Source organism: Phascolarctos cinereus, unplaced genomic scaffold (assembly GCF_003287225.1).
Source record: "Phascolarctos cinereus isolate Bilbo 61053 unplaced genomic scaffold, phaCin_HiC Scaffold_9;HRSCAF=440, whole genome shotgun sequence".
Classification (NCBI taxonomy): domain Eukaryota; kingdom Metazoa; phylum Chordata; class Mammalia; order Diprotodontia; family Phascolarctidae; genus Phascolarctos; species Phascolarctos cinereus.
In genome coordinates this window covers 87,838,943-87,851,080 of record NW_027556402.1, presented here as the reverse complement: position 1 = coordinate 87,851,080, position 12,138 = coordinate 87,838,943, and positions in this window count along the sequence as shown.

The window sequence follows — 12,138 nt, the reverse complement described above, 5'->3', positions numbered from 1 at the left end:
TAAGGGAGACAACATGCAAACAGTTTACAAATAAGCTATATACAGGATAAATAGGAAATAATTAAGAGAAGGAAGGCACTGGAATTAAAAGAGGTTGGAGAAGGCTTCCTGTAGAAGAAGGGATTTTAGTTGGGACTTCAAGGAAGCCAGGGAGGCCAGTAGTTGGAGTGGAAGGATAACATTCTAGGCACGGGGGACAGTCAGAGAAAATGGCTGGAGCAGGGAGATGGAGGGTCTTGTTTAGGAAACAGCTAGGAGGCAAGTGTCCCTGGATCAAAGAGTACATGTTGGGGAGTAAGATATATGAACACTGGAAAGGGAGGAGGGGGCTAGATTATGAAGAGCTTTGAATGTCAAACAGTGAGCATTTTGTATCTGATGCTGGAGGTACAAAAGCCAGTGGGGTTTATTGGGTGACGTGGTCAGACCTGTTTTAGGAAGATCTCTTTGGTGGCTGAATGGAGGATGGACTGAAGTGGGGAAAGACTTCAGGCAGGCAGGAAGCCCCTCCCCTCCCTTCCCCACCCCCCCAGCAGCTACTGCATGAAGTGATGAGGTCTGCACCAAGGAGATGGCAGTGTCACAGGAGAGAAAAGGGGTGTATTCAAGAGATGTTGCAGAGGTGACATCAGTAGGCCTTGGCAATAGCTTGGATACGGGAGTGTGAGAGCGAGGAATCCAGGATGACTCCTCAGTTGTGAGCCTTGGGGACTGGGAGGATGGTGGTGCCCTCTACAATAACAGAGAAGGTAGGAGACAGGGAAAAGTTTAAGCGGCAAGATAATATGTTTGGTTTTGGTCATGTTGAGTTTTAAGATATTCAAGACATCCAACAAGCAGACTTCAGGGTCACATGATGAACAAGATGGAGGGCTAGATACCTTTCCTGATGCCCAAAAACTTTCACACTTTTCCAAAATAGGAGTTAAGAGATAACTTAACTTAGTTATCTCTTAGTTATCTCAGTTAAGAGATAACACACATTCATCTGTCTCCATGATCTGACACTAAGAGATCCAATGAGGCAACAACCTCACGAACTAATGAGAAGGTTAATGTACTCACTTGGCATCTTCTCTTCCACTGGCTACCCTGCTCTTCACTTTTAAAAGCCAGAAGCCAAAAACTTGTTCTAGATGGAACTGAAGTGTGCTGCCTTTCTGAGGAACAGAGGCACAATACCAGTGTGTGCATGTGTACCTACTACGTGCGAGTCATTGTTAAGACACCTAGGGGCAGCTAGGTGGCGCAGTGTATGGAGCACTAGCCCTGAAGTCAGGAGGACCTGAGTTCAAATCTAGCCTCAGACCAAACACTTGACATTTACTAGCTGTGTGACACTGGGCAAGTCACTTAACCCCAATTACCTAAAAAAAAAAAAGATTCAGGATAACCCCCTCAATTTCTGTTATTGTTGTTCAGTCATGTCCAACTCTTCATGACCCCATGACTGTCCATGGTGCTTTCTTGGCAAAGATACTGCAGTGTTTTGCCATTTCCCTCTCCAGTGGATTAAGGCAAACAGAGATTATGTGACTTGCCCAGAATCATACAGCTAGATACGAAAACTGAGGCCCAAAGAGACTGACTTTCCCGAAGTCACTTAGAAAGTGACAGAATCAGGATGTGATTCAGGTCCCCTGGTTCCAAATCCAGCACTCTAAGCCCTGCTGTCTCCATGTCCTTGAGAAGCTGAGGCAGAATCTTTCCTCCTTCACCACTTTGTGGAACCACCTTGACTTTCTGTAATGTTTTAGAGTTGTCAAATCATCACCCTTCAGCAGCTCTTGCTTTTTTGAAGATTCTGAGACTGCACACTATCTAGTCTTTTTAGCCCTTCCTAATCTCCTGAGAGCCAAGAATGATAGTGTTGAAAGGTACCTTATTTATCCTATTGTCGAATATCCTCATTTTACCAATGAGCAAAATGAGGCCCTGGGAAATGAAATTATTTTCCTAAGGCCACACAGCTAATTTATGGCACTGCCAAGACCAGAATTTGGGTGCCCAGATGCCCAGTCCAATGATCTTTCCACAGCACCATGCTAATAAAGTGCTAGGCACAGTTCCAGAATTTAGGATGCACAAATAGGGAATATGGAATCAGGAGGAACCGGGTTAAAGTCTTGTCTTTGCCATATTATTAGGGCTGTGTGACCCTGGGCAAAGCACTTCACCTCTCAGTGCTCCAGTTAACTATCTTTGACTGTTGGTTGGTTACACATGAGTTACAACATGGTTGGAGAGGCTTCTACATCCCATCATTATATCAATGATATAACTGATATAGACCCTTCCCCACCATAAATCACATACTTTATTTAAAAGGACATTTAAATACCATCATATATTGCAAAAAATGTACTTTAAAATATTTAAACAAGAATTTTAACATAGTAAGAATTTGTTAAGTAACAAGAACTAGTTAATCTTATTTATGATTTCTACAACTGAAATTGTGACATTGCACAGATGATGATTAATTTTAAAAACATATGCACATTAAATTTTAAAAATATATTAACATGATCACCATTTATAGAAAACACTCTCTTTGTAAAAAGAGCAATTATGGGTCACTACATTTTTTAAATGAATTCAAACTAGGTTTTTAAAAAGCAGAAAATCAGGAAATATCTATAACATTCAAGGAGAGATACAGGAAATTGCTCCAGATGGCAAGAGTTTCAGAGAAAGCTTTCCCCCCTCCATCTCCACTTATCCAGATCTCACCCCTCCTGGCTCTGATGAAGCCTTCCTAATCCCCTGTCCAGTTCTTTCCCCATCCTCTTAAGTACCACAGAACTCCGTTCCTTCCTGGTGACACTTTTCACATATTCTCTTGTGTTATTATTATTTGCATACATTTCCTTTCACCTTCTATATTGTAAACCCTTTGGGGGTTGAAGCTTACTGTCTTGTTTACTTTTGGATCTCCCAGTGCTCCTAGCATAGAGCTTAACCTATAGTAAATGATACAGAAATATTTGCTGAATGGGCATCAGGAAGCTGGAGGGGAGGGGTAAGGGAAGTGACTACTCCATACTAGAGAGTGTGACAGAGAGGAAATCTGGGCCTCGGCTGACAAGCACCCTAGATCTCAGTAAAGCAGAGGAAAGACTTCATAGGTTCCATACCTCAAGGAAAGTCAGTCTGGGAGGAATGAGAGATACTCAAGAATGGAAGCCTGAAGACACAAAGAGAAGTGAAAAAAACAAACCAACAACAGGATTTGTCTGAAGAGAATAATGTGAATGCACAGGGAACTCACAAAATAATTTGGATTTTTAAAGAAAATATCCAGAAGATGAAAAAAAGGTCAAGGTAACAGAAGATGAATATAAGAGCTTGGCATGGTCCTATAAATATAGTGTAGGGAATATGAAAGTTTTAGAATGAGTGAAGGATGGTGAGAAAAGCTAGGAACAGGAAAAGTTTTTGTTTGGTTTTTCTCTATTGAGAAAGAAAGGAGGACCAAAGGAGGGACAGGACCTTTGCTTGGGTGAATGAATAAGATGTTGTGACTGACAACAGTGAGAAGGCAGAGCTGCTCAATTCCTATTACTGTTTTTTTCCTCTGCAAAAGAGAATGACCCAAGCACAAGTAATGGTGGAACTAAAATAACTAACCAGAAATTGATATGCACTGTAAGTAAAAAGATAAGAATTCAGCATTGATAAATCTAAATCATTTGGCCCAAATGAACTACATTTGAGTCCTGAAAGAAGTGATAGAGATGATTGGTGAGACATTGTAAATGACATTTGAAAGAAGGGAAAAGGGACAAGTACCATAGGATTGGAGACAGGCAAATGTTATCCCCATTTTCATGCCAATAATAGGACATTCAATAGGGATAAATGTAAAGTCTTGTACTTGGGTATAAAAAAATCAATTTCTGAAGTATAAAATGGATACAAAGTAATTGTTCTGAGAAAAGGTATGGAGGATTAAGTGGATTATAAACTCAATATGAGTCAGCAGAGTTATGTGGGAGACACAAAAACTAAAGTGATCTTCAGTTACATTAAGAAAAGCCCAGGTACCAGAAATAAGGAGATGAGAGTCCCTCTGTACTCTGACATCATCAGAATGCAACTGGAGTATTTTGTGCAGAAACAACTTATGGACATTAATAAGATGGAGATTGTTGTGGTGAAGAGCTTTCAGCCCAAAAGAATTGGTTGAACGAAGTGGTCATGTTTAAGCTGGATAAGAGAAAATTCTGGGGTGGAGGAGAGATGATAGCTGTCTTTAGTATTTGAAGGTCTATTACATGGAGGAGAGGGCCTCTATTTTGGCCTCACCATACAGAACTAGGAGCAATGGGTAGAAGTTGCAAAGAGAACAATATAGGTTCTATGTCAGGAAAAACTTGCTAACAATCAGAATTCCTCAAAAGTAGAACGGTATTCCTAGAGACATGGTAGGTTTCCCTCTCCTTGTAGGTACTCAAGCAGAGGCTGGGTTATTGTTGATATAGTAAATGGGGATTTCTTCCAAGTTTGACTAGATGATAGCATTACGTCCTTTCCAACTCTTAAATTCTGTGATTCTATCAACTAAATAAAACAATGTTGAACACACCAAAGTATATTCACTAAACTTAAGGTCCTAAAATTTTCCTCTGCATTGCACTAAATTATTTTTGCACTGTCACTGCTTTTTTCTATTGAAATAATATATACAATGCTATTATTGTGCTATTGTTTACATTATTTATTTTATAGTGGCAGCATGGTATGGTGAGTAGGTCATATCCCAGAACCCTGAACCTCAAAGCCTTGGGGGAATAGTGTACCCCAAACTACCAAGCTTGCTTGTAGCCTATCCCCTGCAGCCATCCTAGAGAGGAGAGAACTCACTGTGGTTCTCACACAGGAGCCTTGGGAATGACAGCATTTCCCAGTCCACCAGTCCTATTCCAGCCAAGCCCACACAGATATCATCTGGGAAAACAGCTCCCATAGAAAAGGGGCCAACCTCTTCTGCCAGCTCAATGCCACTCACAAGGCTGATAGGCCAGCCTCACCCAAATATCAAAGTATCCTGAGGGAGAGAAAGCAGCATATATCAGACAAGTCAAACCAATACCACCACCTTGACTACCATTTCCTATATTTCATTACAGACAGCCCAGGACCTGAAACCAGGTGATTTCAGAATAGCAGTATTCCTAGCCCAATGCCATCATCCTAGGAAGAGACTCCTATGGAAAGAGGAGCAGGCTTATAAATACTACTCATGGTGCTATAGCTATTTCCATAGAAAAACCCATAAAAGAAAGTTCTTGCCATCAAAGTCCTTGGTACTGTTAAATTGTTCAACACCAGGAACTGATATGATTCTATCAGTAGAAATAACATTAAAGAAGAGGCATTAACATCTGCTTTGCTGCCACAACCCAAGGACCATGGGACCTTTCCATCTGACTTGCAGCTGAGATCTTCCCCAGAAAAAGACAGTTTGATTTTTCTATTTGTATCCCTAGTGCTTAGCATAGTGCTTTGCATGTAAGTGCTTAACAAATACCTCAATTCATTCATTCATTTATCCATCCAACCTCTGATATTAATTAGCTGAGGGACTGGACAAAACAAACACTCTAAGCTGCAGGAAATTACCTGGGACTTAGCTACTTACTAAGTCATAAAGGGTTGGCAGAGAGAGTTCCTCACACAGAGGAAATCATAGAACCTTTACTATCATTTTAAGTGTGTAATTTTTTCCTGACTTACATCTTTTGCAAACTGAAAATCTGTCCTAAAGGCCTGTAGGAGTTACCATTTGTATATGAAGCAAAATTGTGTAGTGGCTAGAGGGCTGTCCTCAAAGCCTGGAAGACCTGGCCTAATATGCCACCTCCAACACAAACTGGCTGTGTGACTTGACCAAGATCCTTAAAGGTCCAGAAAACTCTCTAAGGCTCTTAGTTGCAGAGAAGATATGTACTTGCATTTGTAGAGGGAGTTTCCTCAAATGGAAGTTCTTTATAACAATGAAATCTCAGGTCTAATAATATCCATATACATGTTATGTTTGTGTGTGTGTGTGTGTGTGTGTGTGTATGTACGTATATATACACATAGACATATATGTATATATTGCCTCATATGCAAATGTGTATTTATATGTTGTTTTTCAGTTATTCAGTCGTGTCTGACTCTTTGTGATACCACAGAGTTGGGGTTTTCTTGGCAAAGATACTGGACTAGTTTGCCATTTCCTTCTCCAGTGTGTCCCCATTTTACAGATGAAAAACTGAGGGAAATTATGGGACCTGTCCAGGTTCACATAGCTAGCAAGTGTCTGAGTCCATATCTGAACTCAAATCTTCCTGACTCCAGGCCTGTGCTCTATCCACTGTACCACCTAGTTACCCCTCTATATCTGTATCTATATGATGAAAAATTATTTATAGACTCAGAGCTTCTCCTATTAGCTTACTTCTGACAAAGTTCTTCTACTGATAATGAGATTATTTAATCAAAGGTATGGAAGCTACATTGTGTTCTGCTCAGGCTTGGGGTAGAGACAGATTCTTCTACCTAGATAGCCCAACTGGGAATGCTCTGGTATGGTTGAGAGGTGATCTGATAGAAGAGGTATTTCCTCTGTCAGGAGGTGGGGTTGTATCAACCCCTGTTGAAGATATATAGACTGGGCACTCCAACTTCCAAATTGAGCCAGCTCTGGACTGTTAACTCCTATGCAGTGCATGTCAAGCTAGCATGAGAGAAATTAAATATGGACACAATCTAATCATTTGTCTCTTTCACAGAACAAAGTGAAAGGTTAACATCTGAATGGTGTCATGACTCGGATTTGGACTGGGATTTGAAAGCTGGACTGTTCCCCCAACAATGCTGGGATTGGGCGCCCACAGAACTCTCTTCCCCTGAAGTCCCAGCCTTGAAGAGTGCATGAGTCTTACCCCCCAAATCCCTGTTCCTTATTTATCAGACTCCACATATTAGGTCACAGTCCCTTTTTCTCTCCAAGCAGCTCTGGGGGTAGAGGCCTCAAGACAGGTCTCCTCTAAAAGGATATCCTCTGTAATTTGGCTATGGTTCAGTCACAGTAAATTGGCATGTGATAAACTTTATTGTAATCTCAACTGGTTGCTTTTAGAAGGATGTGGAACTAAAAGATAACCCTGAATTTTGACCAGTCTAATTCTAATTCTAAATTGGTTTATCTTAAAACAGAGCATAAAAAGGCAACAAGGAAATTAGATCTGTGTGCACTCTGTCATGTCATTCTCTCTATGTCTCTCATGTTTCATGTTTGTGCTAAAATATTTAAAATGCAACCAGAGAAAAACTTCTGGGAACTTCTGAGATCTGTAATTAGAACATTAGGAAAGAATTCCCACCTTAAGCTTTCAGCAGGAAAGTAAGACTTTTTTTGGGGGGGAGGGTCCCAACACTGGCCAAGTTGGGATACAAGAATAAAGTTAGATAAGAAGTAATGGAATTAAAACAGCTGGACAGGACTCTCCTGGAAGTTAGGTGGAAGGTAGAATCAGCTAGCAGAAGCTTATGCTGATAAGGATCTGAAGCAGGTAGCCCAAGATAACAAGGACTGAGAGAGAGAAAGCTGAGAGTTTGAATCCAGGTTTAATTAGATCCTAAAGCTAAAGTTTTTAGATTTTATTTAAATTAAATCTAGAGAACTGTCTTTGCACCCCTCCCACCAGTGTAACTGATATCAAGGCTATGTGTTTAAAGCTGCAAAAATGAAATTTTTTTGTTTGTCTGTTTTTGTAAGTAATCATTTAGGATTTCAGTGATTTGTTTACAAAGGATATTAGCATTATAAAAGCTGCTTGTGAAGGGCATGGGAGAAATACAGTTCTCTTGATTTGTAAATTATTAAGCCTTAATTCTCTCCAGATTCTAAAGTATGAAGACAAACAGGACAAAATTGGGGTGAGTATGATTTTTAATTTGGAAAACTGTGTAATTAGGCAGTCAAGTCTTTTATAATCTGTTAATAAAGGTTTGGGAGTAGCCAGAATTCCACTCTTGTGTTCCAACAGGAACATAAGCCACTTCCATGTCTAACAACAGTATGTGTAGTCTGGAATATGGTTGAATATAAAGGAAAGTGGAGGTAGTCTGAGTAATGGGTTTGAAAGATTAGGAAAAGAAATAAAGGCTTGAGGGAAAATATGAAAGAGAAAAAAAAAGGTTTGGGGACAGATGGGGTCGGGCAGCAGCAAGCTCATATGCTCTAAGCCTCCATCCTCATCCTTAGATGGTTGTTCTGGGTGCCCTTGTGCCAACTTCAGATGGTTTATGCATGTTGAAAGGATGTGTGGAAGTTTAATTTTGTTTTAAGTAAAAGGATTTGAAAATGAAAATTTTGTAGCTTGATTTGAAAACCAAAAGATAAAGTTATAGAGGGTTAGAAGGAATTATGTCCACCTGCCTTTCAGAATAAATCTGTAGGAAAGGCTTCTGGGGAGACAAGATGGTGGAGTAAAAAGAAAGTCACTCTCACCCTCCCTTATTAATCTCTGAAAGCCCAGAAAATATCGCCCCAGGAAAAACCTTGGAATGGCTAAACTGGCAGAAAGACAGGGTACAGCAGTCCTGTAATGTAGAAAGCTTGAGGTATTAACCAGAAAGGCTCTTCTTGCCCTGGGGGGGGGGGGAGGCCTGTACAGAAGGGGGTCATCCCAGCAAGCTGGCAAAAAGCCCCACCTCAGCATACCAGGGTGAGATCTTGAACCCCAGCTGGTAGAGCAGGTAAGCACCAATACCAGGACCCCCAAATGCCTCAGTACAGGCAGGGAGACTAGTGGAAACTGGCTTGGAAAACCACCACATGTCACAGTGTTTTCCAGTAGCCAAGTCACCCAATGCTTCAGCAAAACTCTGGGAAGCACAACTCCAAGAAGGAAAGCCCCAGGCAAAGAAATATCCTGTTGCAGCAAAATATCCATCTTCAAGGAGCCAAAGAAAGGAGTGAAAGGCCCAGGTGAGCAGGCATCCACCAGGGGGGCCAGACTCCCGGCCCCTACCCCTAAAGTTTCAGTGTTGCTGATTCCAGCCCAACACCAAGTAAGTGGCTAGAACCCTACATCCTCCAACTGCCAGCATCTGAGGCCCCAGCACACAATGCCAGTGACCAGACCCTGGGCTCACAGCACAAAAAGCTTGGGTCAAAAGTATAAATTGCCCAGATTAACAGAAGAGGAAGTAAAACACTTAAATAACCCTATCTCAGAAAAAGAAATTGAACAAGTCATTGATGAATTACCTAGGAAAAAATCTCCAGGGCCAGATGGATTTATAAGTGAATTCTATCAAACCTTTAAAGAACAATTAATTTCAAGACTTTGGGAAAACAGGCAAAGAAGGAGTCTTACCAAATTCTTTTTAGGATACAGATATGGTGTTGATACCTAAACTGGGAAGAGTCAAAACAGAGAAAGAAAATTATAGACCAATTTTCCTAATGAATATAGATGCAAAAATTTTAAATAAAATATTAGCAAATAGATTACAGCAACTTATCCCAAGAATAATACACCATAATGTATTAGGATTTATACCAGGAATGCAGGGCTGGTTCAATATTAGGAAAACTATCAGCATAATTGATTATATCAACAACAAAATTAATTGAATTCACATGATCATCTCAATAGATGCAGAAAAAGCTTTGGACAAAATACAACACCCTTACCTATTTAAAACACTAGAGAGCATAAGGAATAAATGGAGTCTTCCTTAAAATGATAAGCAGCATCTACCTAAAACCTTCAGAAAGCATGATATGTAATGGGGATAAGCTAGAAGCATTTCCAATAAGATCAGGAGTCAAACAAGGATGTCCATTACCTTGTACTAGAAATGTTAACTTTAGCAACAAGAGAAGAAAAAGAAATTGAAGGTATTAGAATAGGCAAAGAAAAAAAACAAAGGTATCACTCTTTGCAGATGATGTGATGATATACTTAGAGAATCCTAGAGAATCAAGTAAAAAACTACTTGAAATAATAAACAACTTTAGCAAAGTTTCAGGCTATAAAAAAACCCCCACATAAATCACTGGCATTTCTATATTACCAACAAAGCCCAACAGCAAGAGATAGAGAGAAATTCCATTTAAAGTCACTGTAGACATTATGAAATATTTAGGATTCTACCTACTGAAACAAACTCAGGAACTATATGAACACAATTATGAAACATTTTTCACACAAATAAAGTCAGATCTAAATAATTGGAAAAACATCAGTTGCTCATAGGTAGGCTGAGCTAATATAATAAAAATGACAATTCTATCTAAGCTAATTTACTTATTCAGTGCTATATCAATCAAACTCCCAAAAAATTATTTTATAGAGCTAGAAAAAATAATAACAAGATTCATTTGGAACTACAAAAAGTCAAAAATATCAAGGTAACTAATGAAAAGAAATGCAGGAGAAGGTGGCTTAGCTGTTCCAGATCTTAAATTGTATTATGAAGCAGCAATCATCAAAACTGCTTGGTACTGGCTAGGAAACAGAGTGGTGGATCAGTGGAAATGGTTTGGTATGCAAGACACAGTAGTCAATGACAATAGTAATCTACTATCTGAAAAACCCAAAGACTCTAGCTTTTGGGATAAGAACACACTATTTGACAAAAGCTGCTGGGAAAACTGGAAAAGAGTATGGCAGAAACCAGGCAAAGACCAAACTCTCATACCACATAACAAAATAAGGTCAAAATGGGTTCATGATTTAGATATAAAGGCTAATACTATAAGCAAATCAGGAGAGCAAGGAATAGTTCACTTGTCAGATTTATGGAGAACATAAGAATTTATGACCAAACAGGAGACAGACAACAATATGAAATGTAAAATCAATAATTTTGATTACATTAAATTGAAAAGTTTTTGCACAAACTAAGCCAATGCAACCAAGATTAGGAGGGAAGCAGAAAACTCGGAAAAAAAAATTTTTATAACCAGTATCTCTGATAAGGGCCTAATTTCTAAAATATATAGAGAACTAAGTCAAATTTATAAGAATACAAGTCATTCCCCAATTGACAAATGGTCAAAGGATATGAACAGGCAGTTCTCAGATGAAGAAATTAAAGCCATCTCTAGTCATAAGAAAAAATAGCTCTAAATCACTATTGATTAGAGAAATGCAAATCAAAATAACTCTGAGGTACCACATCACACCTATCAGATTGGCCAACATGACAAAACAGGAAGATGATAAATGTTGGAGAAGATGTGGGAAAATTAGAACAGTAATGCATTGCTGGTGGAGTTGTGAAATGATCCAACCATTTTGGAGAGCAATTTGGAAGTATGCCCAAAAGGCTATATGTGCACAGCCTTCGACCCAGCAATAGCACTTTCTAGGGCTGTATCCCAAAGAGATCATGAAAATGGGAAAAAGACCTACATGTACAAAAATATTTATATCAGCTCTTTCTGTGGTGGCAAACAATTGGAAACTGAGGGGATGCCCATCAATTGATGAATGGCTGAACAAGTAATGGTATATGAATGCAGTGGAATACTATTGTGTTATAAAAAATGATGAGCAGGCAGGATTTAGAAAAACCTAGAAAAACTTGTAATTACTGATACTGAATGAAGTGAGCAGAACCAGGAGAATGCTGTACACAGTAACAGCCATGCTGTATGATGACTAACTTTGATAGACTTAGCCCTTCTCAGCAATGCAAGGATCTAAGACATCTCCCAAAGTCTCATGATGGAATATGCTACGCACATCCAAAGAAAGAATTATGGAGTTTGAATGTAGATTGAAACACGCTATTTGACCTTTTTTTTCCTTCTGTTTTGTTTCATTTCCTCTTTTTTGTGGTTCCTCCTACTGGTTCTAATTCTTCCTTACAACATGACTAATGTGAAAATATGTTTAATGGGAATATATATGAATAGCCTATATCGGATTGTGCACCATCTTGTGGAGGGAGGTAGGGAAGGAGGAGAAAAATTTAAAACTCAAAAGCTTATAGAAGAGATTGTTGATAACTCAAAATAAATTAATAGACAAAATGAATAAATAAATCTGTAGAAAGGCTTTATTGAATCTAACAGTACGTAAATATTGTCTAAAAGATATTGGTTATTGTGATTTGTGATTATTT